The following is a 14,435-nucleotide window of genomic DNA, read 5'->3' as shown; positions in this document are numbered from 1 at the left end:
GCCCGTATCTCTTTGCCTTGGTAATGGATGAGGTTACCAGGAACATACAAGGGGATATCCCTTGTGTATGTTATTTGCTGATGATGTAGTGTTAGTGGACGAAAGCCAGGCGGGAATAAATAGGAAACTAGAGTTATGGCGGTGGACCCTTGAGTCTAAAGGTTTTAGATTGAGCAGAACTAAAACCGAATACATGAGATGCGACTTTTGCGGAGTTGTACCGGAAGAGGGAGATATGAGTTTGGAAGGTTAAGTAATGCCTAAAAAGGATACCTTTCGGTATCTGGGATCGATGCTACAGAGGGATGGAGATATTGATGCGGACGTTAGCCATAGAATCAAAGCAGGGTGGATCAAGTGGCGACAAGCTTCTGGCATTCTCTGTGACAAGAGGGTACCACAAAAGCTAAAAGGCAAGTTCTATAGAACGACGATTAGACCGGCTATATTGTATGGAGCAGAATGTTGGCCTACAAAGATTCGACATGTTCAACAACTGAGTGTTGCAGAAATGCGTATGTTGCGATGGATTTGCGGTCACACAAGAATGGACCGAGTTCGGAACGATGATATATACATAGGGGCGGATGTACAGTATTGCGTCGGGGTCCGCCGACCCCGATGACTTCCGTAGAACCTGTGATACCCCATGTAATCTCACCGTGGAGGACCTATCGATGCGGGACCCACAGGATACCCCGCAAGGAAGAGAGAAGATCTAGTCTAACTAGGATTCTTCCCATATAATCTTAGTAGTAGTACTATTTAGTAATCCTACTAGGAACTCTCATTGTAAACCGACTAGGACTCTGGCCTCCTGACTATATAAAGGAGGGCAGGGCTCCTGGGGAAGAGAACAACAAAACGATAATTGTACGACACTTCATAATCAATCCAACGTAGAGGCTAACGCTGGCTGGACGTAGGACTGTTACTCGATCAACGATCGAGGGTCCGAACCAGGATAAGACGTTTATCTCTTGCGTGTACCGTCGAGTTCTGTATACGCTGAAGCCCGAACAAACTGCCCCGGGTACCCCCGTGGCAGGCTATCGGTGGTGAAACATCGACAGCTGGCACGCCAGGTAGGGGCTTTTGGCGACTTTGCATCCAAGAGCTCGATGGACCTCGATAACATGATCTTCTCAACGGGATCAACTTTCATCTTCGGCTCATGGATCTGCGAGGCGGACAACAATGGCAAGCTCCAAAGTCGGTCTCCTCGAGGATTCGAAACACCATGAAGACGATTCTATTCCGACGACCACGACAGATCAAATCTCCGGAGGATTCGCGCAGCTCATAGTGTCTGATTCAACTCAGGTTCCACAGCTTTGCGCATCCGACTCGAATTCGAGCTCCGCATTCGAGTTGGAGTCTTATCCGAGTCCTTTCGGGAAACCAAGTTCTTTTCCGATGGGACTTAAGAACGTGGCCCTGACCTATCAAGAATACAACTCGGAGTACGCGCAAAATCCCTTCAAGAAGTCGGATCTTCCTCCACTCGGACTCCTAAACATGGCAACATCTTATCAGGCACGGCTCAGAGAAGTCCTCGATCCAGTACTAAGAATGCCACTGAAGGGAGCTCAGGAAGGTCTCGTCTTGACTGTAACATCTCAAGACTGCATCGTTCACTGGCCGGACTCTGTTCCTGAGGATAACAGTACCCGACTGGACAACACGACGACGACGGCTATTCTACCCTACCAAGAAGGAGACTCGATCTGCGACATCGAGGCATCTACTAAAGTCATCAGCAACTCCGACAGTATGAAAACCAACGCCAATAACAGAATGGCTCACGCACGGGAAGTACTCATGGTTCGACGTCCTCGGTCACCGTTAAATCCCCTAGAAGCACCCGATGTCAGGTCATCGGATGAATCAGAATCCAACATATCACCCTTTGCCCAGGGCTACGATGGAGAAACCGAGAGTTAGAAACAAGCTAGAGAAAGAAAAAACAAGTTGAAGCAAGGGCGCCAACACCGTGCTAGGCAGCGCAGGGAAGCCTGGATCAGATACGAGTCAGAGTTGGCTGAATACGACAGAAGAAAATCACAACGAGAAGTCGAAGGAAGACGCGCGGCAAATACGCCTTACGATAAGATTCGAGAAGCATTAGAAGAACTCAGAGCAACTTCACATCCCGGCGAGAAGTATGAACAACTCCAGGACTTGCTCCGGTCGACGACCCCGAGAACGCATGAAGAGAGAGCCCAATCAAGACTACCCGCCAGATCAACAACCCACAGGCAAGAAGATCAAAATCAAAGGAAGTCCGCTTTCGAAAGACTTGGGCTAGGTGGAAGCCATAACGGAGAAAGTAGGAAGGAACATAATCAAGGCCACCAATTTGAACAACCAAGAAAGACCAGGAGTAGGGTGCCTACCCAGACAGCCTCGCAGAATTATTCCCATCAAAACAACAGTTGGCCAGAAGGAGGTGCCGAATCCGAATTCAAAGAAGCCGGAACACACGACAGATTCCCTTGTTTCGCGAACAGGCTTGCATCGGTGCGATTACCTCACAAGTTCAAACCGTCTAATCACTCTAAGTATGATGGCAAAACTGAACCAAGGCAATGGCTCAGAATATATTCACAATCAATTGAACTAGCCAGAGGTGATGACGATATCAAGACCCTGTTCTTTCCCATGGCACTAGAAGCCATGCCCCTCCAATGGTTCGACAAATTAAATCCAGGATCTATCAGAAATTGGGAGGACTTGCAAAGAGCTTTTTGTGAAAATTTCGCAGGAATCATTACACACCCAATCACTCATGCAGAACTGAAAGGACTCAAGCAAAAGGGAGGCAAAAGTCTCAGAAATTACTATCGACGATTCGGTGAACTACGAGCTCAAGTGCATGACATCACCGAACGAGAAGTAATTGAAGCTTTCTCTCACGGAATCATGGCTAGGTGGCAATTTCAAGACTTCTGCAAAGAAAATCTGAGAAACAATGAAGAATTCAGACGAACAGTGGAAAAGATGATTACTGCAGAAGAAAAAACACGAGAGAGGTTCCCGGATAGAAGCAACCAGGACAACCCGGACAAGCAAAATCATCGAAATAGCAGACATAAAGAAAGAAAACGTAGACCAGACAATACCGTGGCAATGGCCGACAAATCAAAGAAGTTTTCCAAACCCAGAAGATATGATGACATTGAAAACATACGTTGCCCATTGCACCCCAATGGGAGACACACCATCGGAAATTGCTACACTTTCAATGATCGATACACAAGAAAAGATAGTAAGGAGAACACCAAAGAGGACAATCAGAAAAAAGATGAAGACAACCACGAGGACAAAGGATTCCAAAAACCCAGGGGAACGGTAGCAGTGATCTTCTTAGGGGCTCCAGATTGCAGAAGCAAACATCAAGAAAAACTAGCACTACGGACTATCATGACAGCAGAACCGGCTACACCAAGATATCTCAATTGGTCACAGTATCCTATCCAATTTACCAGAGAAGACCAATGGACTAGCGTGGGAAACGCAGGCCATTATCCACTGGTTCTAGATCCAACTATTGCTGGTATGACTGTCACCAAAGTACTAATCGATGGGGGAGCCAGACTCAACATCATTTTTTCAGAAACACTAAGGAAGATGGGACTACAACTCGCCGGGATGATCACACCAATAAGTACACCTTTTTACGGCATAGTACCAGGCAAGGCAGCCATGCCACTTGGACAAATTACTTTACCCGTTACTTTTGGAACTCCTTCGAACTACCAAACAGAGTTTATCAAATTTGAGGTTGCAGACTTCGATTCATCATATCATGCAATCCTCGGACGCCCAGCATTGGCAAAATTCATGGCAATACCACATTATCCGTACTTACTGCTTAAGATGCCAGGACCCAACGGTGTCCTTTCTCTTCGAAGTGATTTGAAGCGTGCTTTTGATTGCGACGTTCAGGCAATCCAAATCGCAGCCAAAGCACAAGCTGACAATGGAAGAAAAGAAATAGCCACAATTGCTGCAGAGATAAGCCAAGAAGAATTAGAAATACCGGCTAAAAAGCCCAGCATCATCGCACCACCAAAAGAAGTCGACGTCAAGCAAATCGACTTGGGCACTGGCGATACCTCCAAGACAGCAACCATCAGTGCTCACCTCTCGGCAAAATAGGAACTCGCGCTCACCAACTTTCTTTGGGACAACAAAGATATCTTCGCTTGGAAGCCGACCGACATGCTAGGTGTCCCAAGAGAGTTGGCTGAGCACAGAATTGATGTTAATGAAAGCTCCAAACCTGTAAAGCAACGGCTATGACGATTCTCACCTGACAAGAAGGCAGCAATTAAAAAAGAAATCACAAAGCTAATGGCGGCCGGGTTCATTAGAGAAATCCTTCATCCAGATTGGCTAGCAAATCCAGTTCTAGTACAGAAAAAGAACACGGACGAATGGCGCATGTGTGTTGATTACACAGATCTCAATAAGCACTGTCCGAAAGATTCATTCGGGCTGCCACGCATTGATCAGATAGTTGATTCAACAGTAGGATCCGCCCTATTATCCTTTCTTGATTGCTATTCAGGGTATCACCAGATAGCATTAAAAGAGCAAGACTAGAGCAAGACATCTTTCATCACCCCGTTTGGTGCCTACTGCTACAAGACCATGTCATTTGAACTCAAAAACGCTGGAGCCACCTACCAAAGAGCTATCCAAACATGCCTCGGCGATCAAATCAGTGAAAACGTAGAAGCATACGTGGACGATGTAGTTGTAAAAACAAAGAACCCGGATACACTGATTGAAGACATAAGACAAACCTTCGAGAACCTAAAAAGTGGAGATGGAAATTGAACCCGAACAAATGTGTGTTTGGGGTTCCTTCAGGACAACTACTCGGTTTCTTGGTCAGTCATCGCGGAATCGAAGCAAGCGCCAAGCAAATTAGAGCCATAACGGAGATGGGCCCACCCAGAAACATCAAAGATGTGCAAAAGCTAACGGGCTACATGGCGGCACTCAATCGTTTCATTTCAAGGCTCGGTGAAAAAGGACTACCTTTCTTTAAACTACTAAAGAAGACAGATAAGTTCGAATGGACAGAAGAAGTCAATGAAGCTTTCAAGAAACTTAAGGCATACCTCACATCCTCACCAATTCTCACACCCCCAAGGAAAGACGAAGATATGATGCTATACATTGCGGCGACTACTACTATGGTCAGCACGGCAATAGTCGTAGAAAGAGAAGAAGAAAGACGCATGTATAAAGTACAACGACCCGTATACTACATCAGCGAAGTATTATCTGAATCAAAAATACGGTACCCGCATGTGCAAAAACTACTCTACGCCCTATTGATCACTTCACGCAAGCTTTGCCACTATTTTGAAAGCCACCAGATCACAGTGGTGATAGACTTCCCGCTTGGAGACATCTTACACAACAGAGATGCGACGGGATGCATATCAAAGTGGGCAGTTGAACTCGGAGCTCTTAACATCTATTTCACCCCGCGGAAAGCAATCAAATCTCAAGCCCTTGCCGATTTTGTGGCCGAGTGGACAGAGATTCAATAGCCTTTATCAGATACAATCCTTGACCACTGGAAGATGTACTTTGATGGGTCACTCAAACTAGGCGGAGCCGGTGCAGGCGTTCTCCTCATTTCTCCAGAAGGAAAACAACTCAAGTACGTCCTTCAGATATTATGGCAAGCTACAAATAACGAAGCAGAATATGAAGCCCTCATCCACGGGCTACGAGTGGCAATTACACTCGGAATAAAGAGATTACTCGTATACGGCGATTCAGCAGTAGTCATCAACCAAGTCAACAAAGATTGGGATTGCACCAAAGAAAACATGGGTGCTTACTGTGCTGAAATACGGAAACTTAAAAAACATTTCCAAGGATTAGAAATTCTACACGTCCTGCGCGATTCCAACATTGCAGCAGATGTCCTTGCCAAGCTCGGATCAGACAGAGCGAAGGTTCCACCCGGCGTATTCATAGAAGAGCTATCAGTTCCCTCTATCAAACAACCCGGTGAAACAACCCATGAAATTCAGGCTAAAGGCGTTCAGATCTTGGTAATCAACACTTCATGGATCTAAGTTTTCATCGACTATATCAAAGAAAATAAATTGCCAGCAGATAAAGCAGAAGCCACCCAAGTTGTTCGCAGAAGCAAAAACTACATTTTAGTAGGAGATAGACTTTACAGAAGAGCAGCATCATCAGGAGTACTCCTAAAATGTGTCTCATTTGAAGAAGGCAAAGAGATCCTAGACGAAATATACTCAGGTTGCTTTGGAAATCATGCCGCTTCAAGAACACTAGTTGGCAAAGCATTTCGCACCAGATTCTATTGGCCAACCGCTTTGAAAGACGCAGAAGAACTTGTCAGAAAATGCAAAGGTTGCCAAATGTTTGCAAGACAAGCCCATGTGCCAGCTCACAATCTTATCTGCATCCCACCCGCTTGGCCTTTTTCCTGCTGGGGGCTAGATCAAGTAGAACCTCTGAAGAAAGCAAAAGGCGGCTTCGAGTACATCTTTGTAGCAATCGACAAGTTCACCAAGTGGATTGAATACAAACCACTCGCGAAATACAGCGTAGCCAAAGCAGTCGAGTTCATCCAAGACATTATGCACCGCTTCAGCATGCCCAATCGAATCATCACAGATCTAGGCTCCCCCTTCACAGCTACATAATTCAAAAGCTAGGCACAAGACTGTGGTTTCAGTATAAACTACGCGTCTGTTGCACATCTAGAAGCCAACGGACAAGTAGAAAGGGCTAATGGACTCATACTAGCCAGATTAAAACCAAGGTTATACAAAGAACTAGTGGACTATGGGTCCAAATGGATTGAAGAATTACCTAAAGTAGTATGGGGACTATGAACTCAAATAAGCAGAGCAACAGGCTACTCACCCTTCTTCCTAGTTCACGGGTCAGAAGCCGTACTGCCTGCCGATTTGATCTGGACATCACCAAAGATAGAACAATACGATGAAGGAGAACCAGAACACACAAGAAGATTAGAACTCGACAGCTCAGAAGAAGTCAGAATAAACGCTACCCTCCAATCAGCCAGATACTACAAGGTTTAAGACGACACTACAACAAGAGTACCCATCCTCGATCATTACAAGTCAGAGACTTAGTGCTAAGAAGGATACAAAAAACTGACGGACGACATAAGCTACTCAGTCCATGGGAAGGTCCGTTCATTGTCACAAAAGTCACCGGACCAGGCACTTACAAGTTAATAACCGAAGATGGAAGAGAAGTCAACAATACATGGCACATCGGCCAGCTAAGAAGATTCTACGCGTAAAAACAACTTAAGAAAAAACAGATATGCAAGCCACAAGGGACCAACGTTCACAATCGACAAAGGACAATATTCCTCGACAACATATGTATTAGTTTATATTCAAGATCAATAAAGATGATATTCATCCACAGCATGTCTTGTCATGACTTTCAATGAGTTGTTTTCACGAAACAAAAAGTAAAATGGCTGAAAACATGCCTGAGCATCCCGGCCGAGAGCAAAATAGCTGAAAAGACGCTTGAGCCCACCGATGAGGGTAGCTAAAAGCTAACACCCGAAACAAAAAGCAAAATGGCTGAAAACATGCCTGAGCATCCCGGCCAAGAGCAAAATAGCTGAAAAGACGCATGAGCCCGCCGATGAGGGTAGCTAAAAGCTAACACCCGAAACAAAAAGCAAAATGGCTGAAAACATGCCTGAACATCCCGGCCGAGAGCAAAATAGCTAAAAAGACGCTTGAGCCCGCCGATGAGGGTAGCAAAAAGCTAACACCCGAAACAAAAAGCAAAATGGCTAAAAACATGCCTGAGCATCTCAGCCGAGAGCAAAATAGCTGAAAAGACGCTTGAGCCCGCCGATGAGGGTAGCTAAAAGCTAACACCCAAAACAAAAAGCAAAATGGCTGAAAACATGCCTGAGCATCCCGGCCAAGAGCAAAATAGCTAAAAAGACGCTTGAGCCCGCCGATGAGGGTAGCTAAAAGCTAACACCTGAAACAAAAAGCAAAATGGCTGAAAACATGCCTGAGCATCTCGGCCAAGAGCAAAATAGCTAAAAAAACGCTTGAGCCCGCCGATGAGGGTAGCTAAAAGCTAACACCCGAAACAAAAAGCAAATTGGCTGAAAACATGCCTGAGCATCCTGGCCAAGAGCAAAATAGCTAAAAAGACGCTTGAGCCCGCCGATGAGGGTAGCTAAAAGCTAACACCCAAAACAAAAAGCAAAATGGCTGAAAATATGCCTGAGCATCCCGGCCGAGAGCAAAATAGCTGAAAAGACGCTTGAGCCCACCGATGAGGGTAGCTAAAAGCTAACACCTAAAACTAGTCGACCGAAATTAAGCTTAAAAAGACCCTCTAGCTCTTCATTCCGAAAAGCAAGAGGCTCGGGGGCTACATCCAGATAGGAATACCTTTTCCTCAGAAAAGCACAAGCGCCACTCAAGAAAGCACTCGGATGCCGAAGTTTGTCAAGGCAACATTCTATGCCGAGTCGTTTTACATAGCGCAGATGAAAGGTTGTCAACACAAAGATCTACATCTAACAAGTCATAGCGCGGACAAAGCACTCGATGGATCACAAAAGAGGAAGAAAAGAAAAGTACTCGACAAATCGAGGGATTTCGTCAGGATAACGCACAGAGTTGTTTACAGGGCAGAGACGAAAATGGGACAAAGTACTCAGCAAGTCAAGTAACTCCGACCACACCCGAGCAAAGAATACATCAATGAAAATAAAGAATGTTCATTTGAAGAGGAGTGTAATATTACAAGAGGCTGGTCAATTGGATCAGGCATTGTCATCAGGAAGGGAAATATCAATATTAAGACTGTCTACAACCCTACTGGCTAAACCTTCGACCTCAGGCTCCATCCTCTCAATGGCAACAAGGTATTCTTGGCTATCAGCTTCCTCTGCTATCTTGGACAGAGGCGCCTCTGGAGCAAGGACCCGGACCTGGGCTAGCACATTCTTGGTACATACATGAGCGCACTTCTTTGCGAACTCTTGGAAACGAGTCGGAATCCGAGGAATGAACTGAGCCCAAGATTGCCCGTCATCCGCTGGAGTCCGGAGAACATCAGCTACTGAACGAAAGGATTTCCACAAAACATTCCAATTTTCAGTAGCCGTCGCCAGCTTCCCAGACAAGTCTTAAATAGTTTTTTGGGCCTGCACAAGATCTTTATCAGCTCCACGCCTGATCAACTTAGTAAGTGCAAGTTCTTCTTCAGCATGAGTAATTACCTCCTCAGCCTTGTTATGACTTGTACGAACAAGAGTCTTTATTTCATCAATGCCCTCCGAGAGCTTTTTTCCTTCAACTCGAAGAGCTGGACAAGACACCAAACAACAAGTCAGCAGGAGGGAAAGGTTTGAATACTGAAAGAAACAAAGAGAACCCAGAATACCTTTACATTCTTTCTTCACGGCTTCCAAGCTCTTCATGGCCTCCGAGTTCTTTGAAGCCTCCCGGATAGCAGCATCTTTCTGTTTCTCCAACTCCTGGGCAACAGTGTCTCTCTGTTTCTCTACCTCTACCACCTGGGCACGGAGAGCCTTTTCCTCTTTTTGATGCGACTTACGCTCAGTCTCCAACTCGGCCTAGAGGAGGTCAAGGTCAGTCTTCAGAGAACTTACCTCGGAGGACAACTTCTTCTCGGTTTCAGACGAAAAGAAGAAGCCGGTATGGTCACGAGAGAAAGTCTAAATAATTAAAGATAGAGAAAAATAAGGTGTAAGGACAAAGGCAAAACAAATGGCCTAAGAAAGAATCTTAGAAAAACTTACGTGAAGCTTCTCCCCAAAAGAAGTCGCAGAGGACGCCAAGCTCCCCCAGGCTACGGTCAGCTCCGATAGCCGATGGGTGGCATCGAACTGTTGCATCACGTCATCGGTAAAAGAGGGACCGCCGGAAGCGAGAGAAGGGGAAGGAGAGGCCGGCTGGGGCGAAGAAGGAATGACCAAAGCAACCTCCCGGGAAGCTGAAGCCAATCCCTCAGAAGGACCCAACGCGACGGCCATAGTCACCTCCGGGGCAGCCAAGTCCGCAACTTCGCCAGGTAGCTCCGAAGCCCCCGCAGCAACTTCACCAATAGTATGTTGCGAGTCCTAAGGCTCAGAACTCAATGGCATGGCGGAAAGCTGAGAAGAAGTCGATGAAGAAACGAGAGAAGACGAAAGACTGAAAATTGATAAAAGAAATCACCGATGAGAACCAGAAGAAGGAAGACAAAAGCAAAAGGATGAAGCCAGAATCTACTCACCCAGCCACTTTCTTCTTCACGAAGCCAAAAGAAGGCCTCGTAGGGGGGACCACGATGGCGAAAACATCCCCGCCACCCGATGATGGGAGCGGGATAGCAGATACCGAAGCCATGGAAGAAGCTGGGGCTGGAGCCATGGAAGAACTCTGCACTGGAGGAGTGGTAGAGCTCGGTACCAAGGCTACCAAAGAACTCGACATCGGAGCTTCAGAAGAAGTCAGCGCGGGAGCCTTAGAAGAGCTCGTACCCGACGTCCGGTTACTTCAAAAAAGTTCAAGACTAAAAGTCAAGACAAAGAAGAGAAATTCAATGCAACAGGAATATGAAAACAACTCACCGCTGCATGATGAGGGGTACTTCATCATCCTCCTCTCCCTCAACCAAGGAAACTAGAGCGCCTGCTAAAAAAAGAATAAAAAGTACTCGGTTCAAGAGAAAAATAGGAAAACAAAGGAACAAAGAGTATTAAATGTGCTCACCTAAGAGCATGCTAGCAACAACTGGAGTACCTGAGAGACTACTTGGTTTGCGAGACTTCTTGGAGACAGGCAGGCCAGATGAAGACCCATCCGTTCGCCCCCTCTTTGGGACACTACGAGGACCGCGAGGGACTACACGAGGAACATATTCTTCATATACATCAACAAATCCGGAAGAAACTCCAGGAAGCGTTGTGGAGGTTGGGAACTTACTAGTTACGGAAGTTCCAGCAAGTTTATCCCCAGTCTCCGCCATGGCAGGGAGAACATCAAGAGGGATCGGGTCAACAAAGTTCCGCCCAAGCTCCTACGAAAAAGGATAAAATAGCAAGACAAGGAAAAGCTAAGCAAAAATGGATGCAGCAAGAGTACATAAAGTACCCAAACAAAGAGATAAACAACTCACAGCTGGGGGCGGGTTGTTGGCAGAGAACTTGGAGACAGCAGGAGGAACAACACTCACTCCTTTCAACATCTTCTGGAGACGCTCGAGTACCTCCTCATCGGTCAGCTCAAGAGCTGGGACCATGCGTGAAGGATCCTCGGCCCCATAATACTCGAAGCCAAGGTGCTCCCGCTCTTTCAAAGGCTGAACTCGACGACGAAGAAAACTCAAAACAATACCGAAACCGGTTAAACCCTGCTATTTCAGCGTGCTAATCCTATCAAGGAATGGCTGGATCACTTGAATCTCAGCAGGTGACTCAAGTTTCTTATCCCATCAGTCATTCACCATAGGACCAGATCTAGAGTGGACGACAAGGGAAGGGATCAAATTGGCAACATAAAACCAGTCGGCACGCCAATCTTTTACAGAATCAACCAGGTCATAATCAAAGAACTTGCCCTTAAGACCCTGGCGAAACTGAATCCTGCAACCGCCAAGAACGCTGGTTTCCTCGCGGTGGGGTTGGGGTTTCAGGCGAAAGAAGTAACGAAACAGAGAAAGAGAAGGGGGAATTCCAAGGAAAGCTTCGCAAAGATGAACAAAGACAGAAAGGTGAAGAACTGCATTAGGAGCAAGGTGGTTTAGACAAATCCCAAAATAATCAAGAAATTGGTGAAGAAAAGCGGAGGCGGGAAGACAAAGTCCAGCGCGAATGAATGAGACAAAAAGAACGATCTTACCAGGAACTAGAACAGGAACTCGATGCTCGCCTGGAACTCTCCATTCAGCAAAAGCCTGGCCCTAGATCAAGCCGTCGCTGACAAGCTCATGAAGCTGTGCTTCGGTGGTTGTCGGAGCCGGCCAAAACTTCTAGGCGGCCCTCATGGCAACAAACTCCTGATTCTCGATCAAGGAGAGTGAAGACTCCTCGTCCACGAAAGAAGACTGGGACTTACTAGCGGTTTTCTTCTTGCCCATGTACTAACGAAGGCAAAAAGAAATCAGAGGAAAAAGAAAACCTAGATGGCGGCGCTAAGGACGGCGGCGGCAATGGCAACGGCGAATGATTAAGAGCTAGGGTTTGAAGGCAAAAGAAAGGCAGTAAAGAAAAAGAGGACGAAGGGTCTATAAATAAATTTTACAGCGTTAGAAACAGCCCACCAGGCCCGTTAAAACACCGTGTGAGAACGCAATGGTCCATTTACCGACGCAGCTAAAACGACGGAGGGCACAAATCCACACAACGGTACAATCCAACGGGCAGATTTCAGACTTATCCATCCAGCACTACTGCGGAGCCATCAGATAACTACAAGAACAACCCATCCTCAAAGAAGAAAGGGAGGGTAACTTCTGAAGGAACAAAAGAACCCGGTTCTTGATAAAAAGAACTCGGAAATTCCATAAGCAATACAGCAGGAGAAAGCATGACAACTAAGAAGGCAAGAATCTTTTTTTATTACAAATGAAATCAAGAAGTACAAGATTACACATCTTACAAGACTCGACGAACTCGGTACTACAACAAGCAAGGTAGCAAAGAGGAACCCGGACACAGCTAGGCTCTGGAACGACTACGTGTTCCAATTTGCTGCCAGGTAGAACAAACTGCCCTCGGATACACTGTTTTCTTCAAAGGACGAACACAGTGTATCCAAGACGGAAATCAGCAGCACAGCAGGAAAGCATGGACCAAAGGAGGCTGGCAGGCATCTGTCTACCCAAGCCCGACGTGATGCAGGATCAGGTGTTGATCTGCACCGGACAGCCACAGGGCAGACAAAGAGCGCCAGCCAAGAACTGCCGGATGAAGGGACGAAGCCCACATCACAAGACTTCCTCCAACTACCGCCACCAACTTCCTGATGCAACGCCACTGCAGGATTAGTCTACCTCTAACCCCTATCACAAGACTTCCTCCAGCTACGACGAGATACACAACAACTACAAGATACGCCCGGGGGCTGCTCAACTTCACAAACTACCATATCCATGACTACAAAGACTTCAGGCCACACAACAGAATGCTCAATGATTTAAAAACAAGCACCACAGGAGGGTATTTATAGACCAAAAGAGCGGTGCACATGAACCGGGAGCACCAAAGGTAAAGACCTGACAAAGGAAACAGTGAAAAGATAGAACTCAATGAAAAAGGACTCAGGCGTGAAGGAACAGTGACCAAGGACAAGCATATTCGGAAGGATATACCACCACGGTACAACCCGTCAACAAACAGCATTTACACCCAACCAACTCCACACAACTACATCCGACAAAAGAAGACTAGCGGAGAGTATGCCAAGGCCATGTAACCGAGTTCTTTCTGAAAAAAAGAAAAAAAAAGAAAGAACCCGAACATAAGCTCGGAGGCTGGATGCCGCGAAACTACTCGGATGATGGTTTAATCCAAGACTAAAGGGCTGCTTCAGAAAGATGCCGTAAAACTACTCGGATGATGACATAATCCAAGTCTCGGGGACTACTTCAGAACACAAATTTTCAAACAATATAAAGATTCAAGACCCTCCAACTTTTTGTTCCAAATAGCAAGAGGCTCGGGGGCTACACTCAGTGAGTGCACTTTTTCTTCAAAAAAGCGCACGTCACCAAAAGACTTCCTCAACATAGACCACTTCAAGACATTACGACAAAAAGAACCCAGAACGAGCCATATTCGAGTTCTTTTTGATAAAACTTCGACGAACAATCAGAGCAACTTCAAGACAAGATCCTCCAGCTCCTTGTTCCAAATAGCAAGAGGCTCAGGGGCTACAACCAGATGGATGTACTTTTTCTTCAAAAAGCACTCACCACTCGAAGATCCCAAGAAGCGCTACAAGGTTTCACTCCAGAAAGCACTCGGATGATGTTTGTTCCTACTCAACAAGACCTGAAGGAGCAAAACGAGACTTTCAGAACTGAACCTTGAAGTGCTCGGGGGCTTGTCGATGCAGGACCCACAGGATACCCCGCAAGGGAGAGAGAAGATCTAGTCTAACTAGGATTCTTCCCATGTAATCTTAGTAGTAGTACTATTCAGTAATCCTACTAGGAACTCTCATTGTAAACCGACTAGGACTCTGGCCTCCTGACTATATAAAGAAGGGCAGGGCTCCTAGGGAAGAGAACAACAGAGTGATAATTGTACGACACTTCATAATCAATCCAACGTAAAGGCTAACGCCGGCTGGACGTAGGACTGTTACTTGATCAACGATCAAGGGTCCGAACCAGGATAAGAC

Source organism: Miscanthus floridulus, unplaced genomic scaffold (assembly GCF_019320115.1).
Source record: "Miscanthus floridulus cultivar M001 unplaced genomic scaffold, ASM1932011v1 os_1323_3_4, whole genome shotgun sequence".
Classification (NCBI taxonomy): Eukaryota; Viridiplantae; Streptophyta; class Magnoliopsida; order Poales; family Poaceae; genus Miscanthus; species Miscanthus floridulus.
This window is presented reverse-complemented; position numbering follows the sequence as displayed.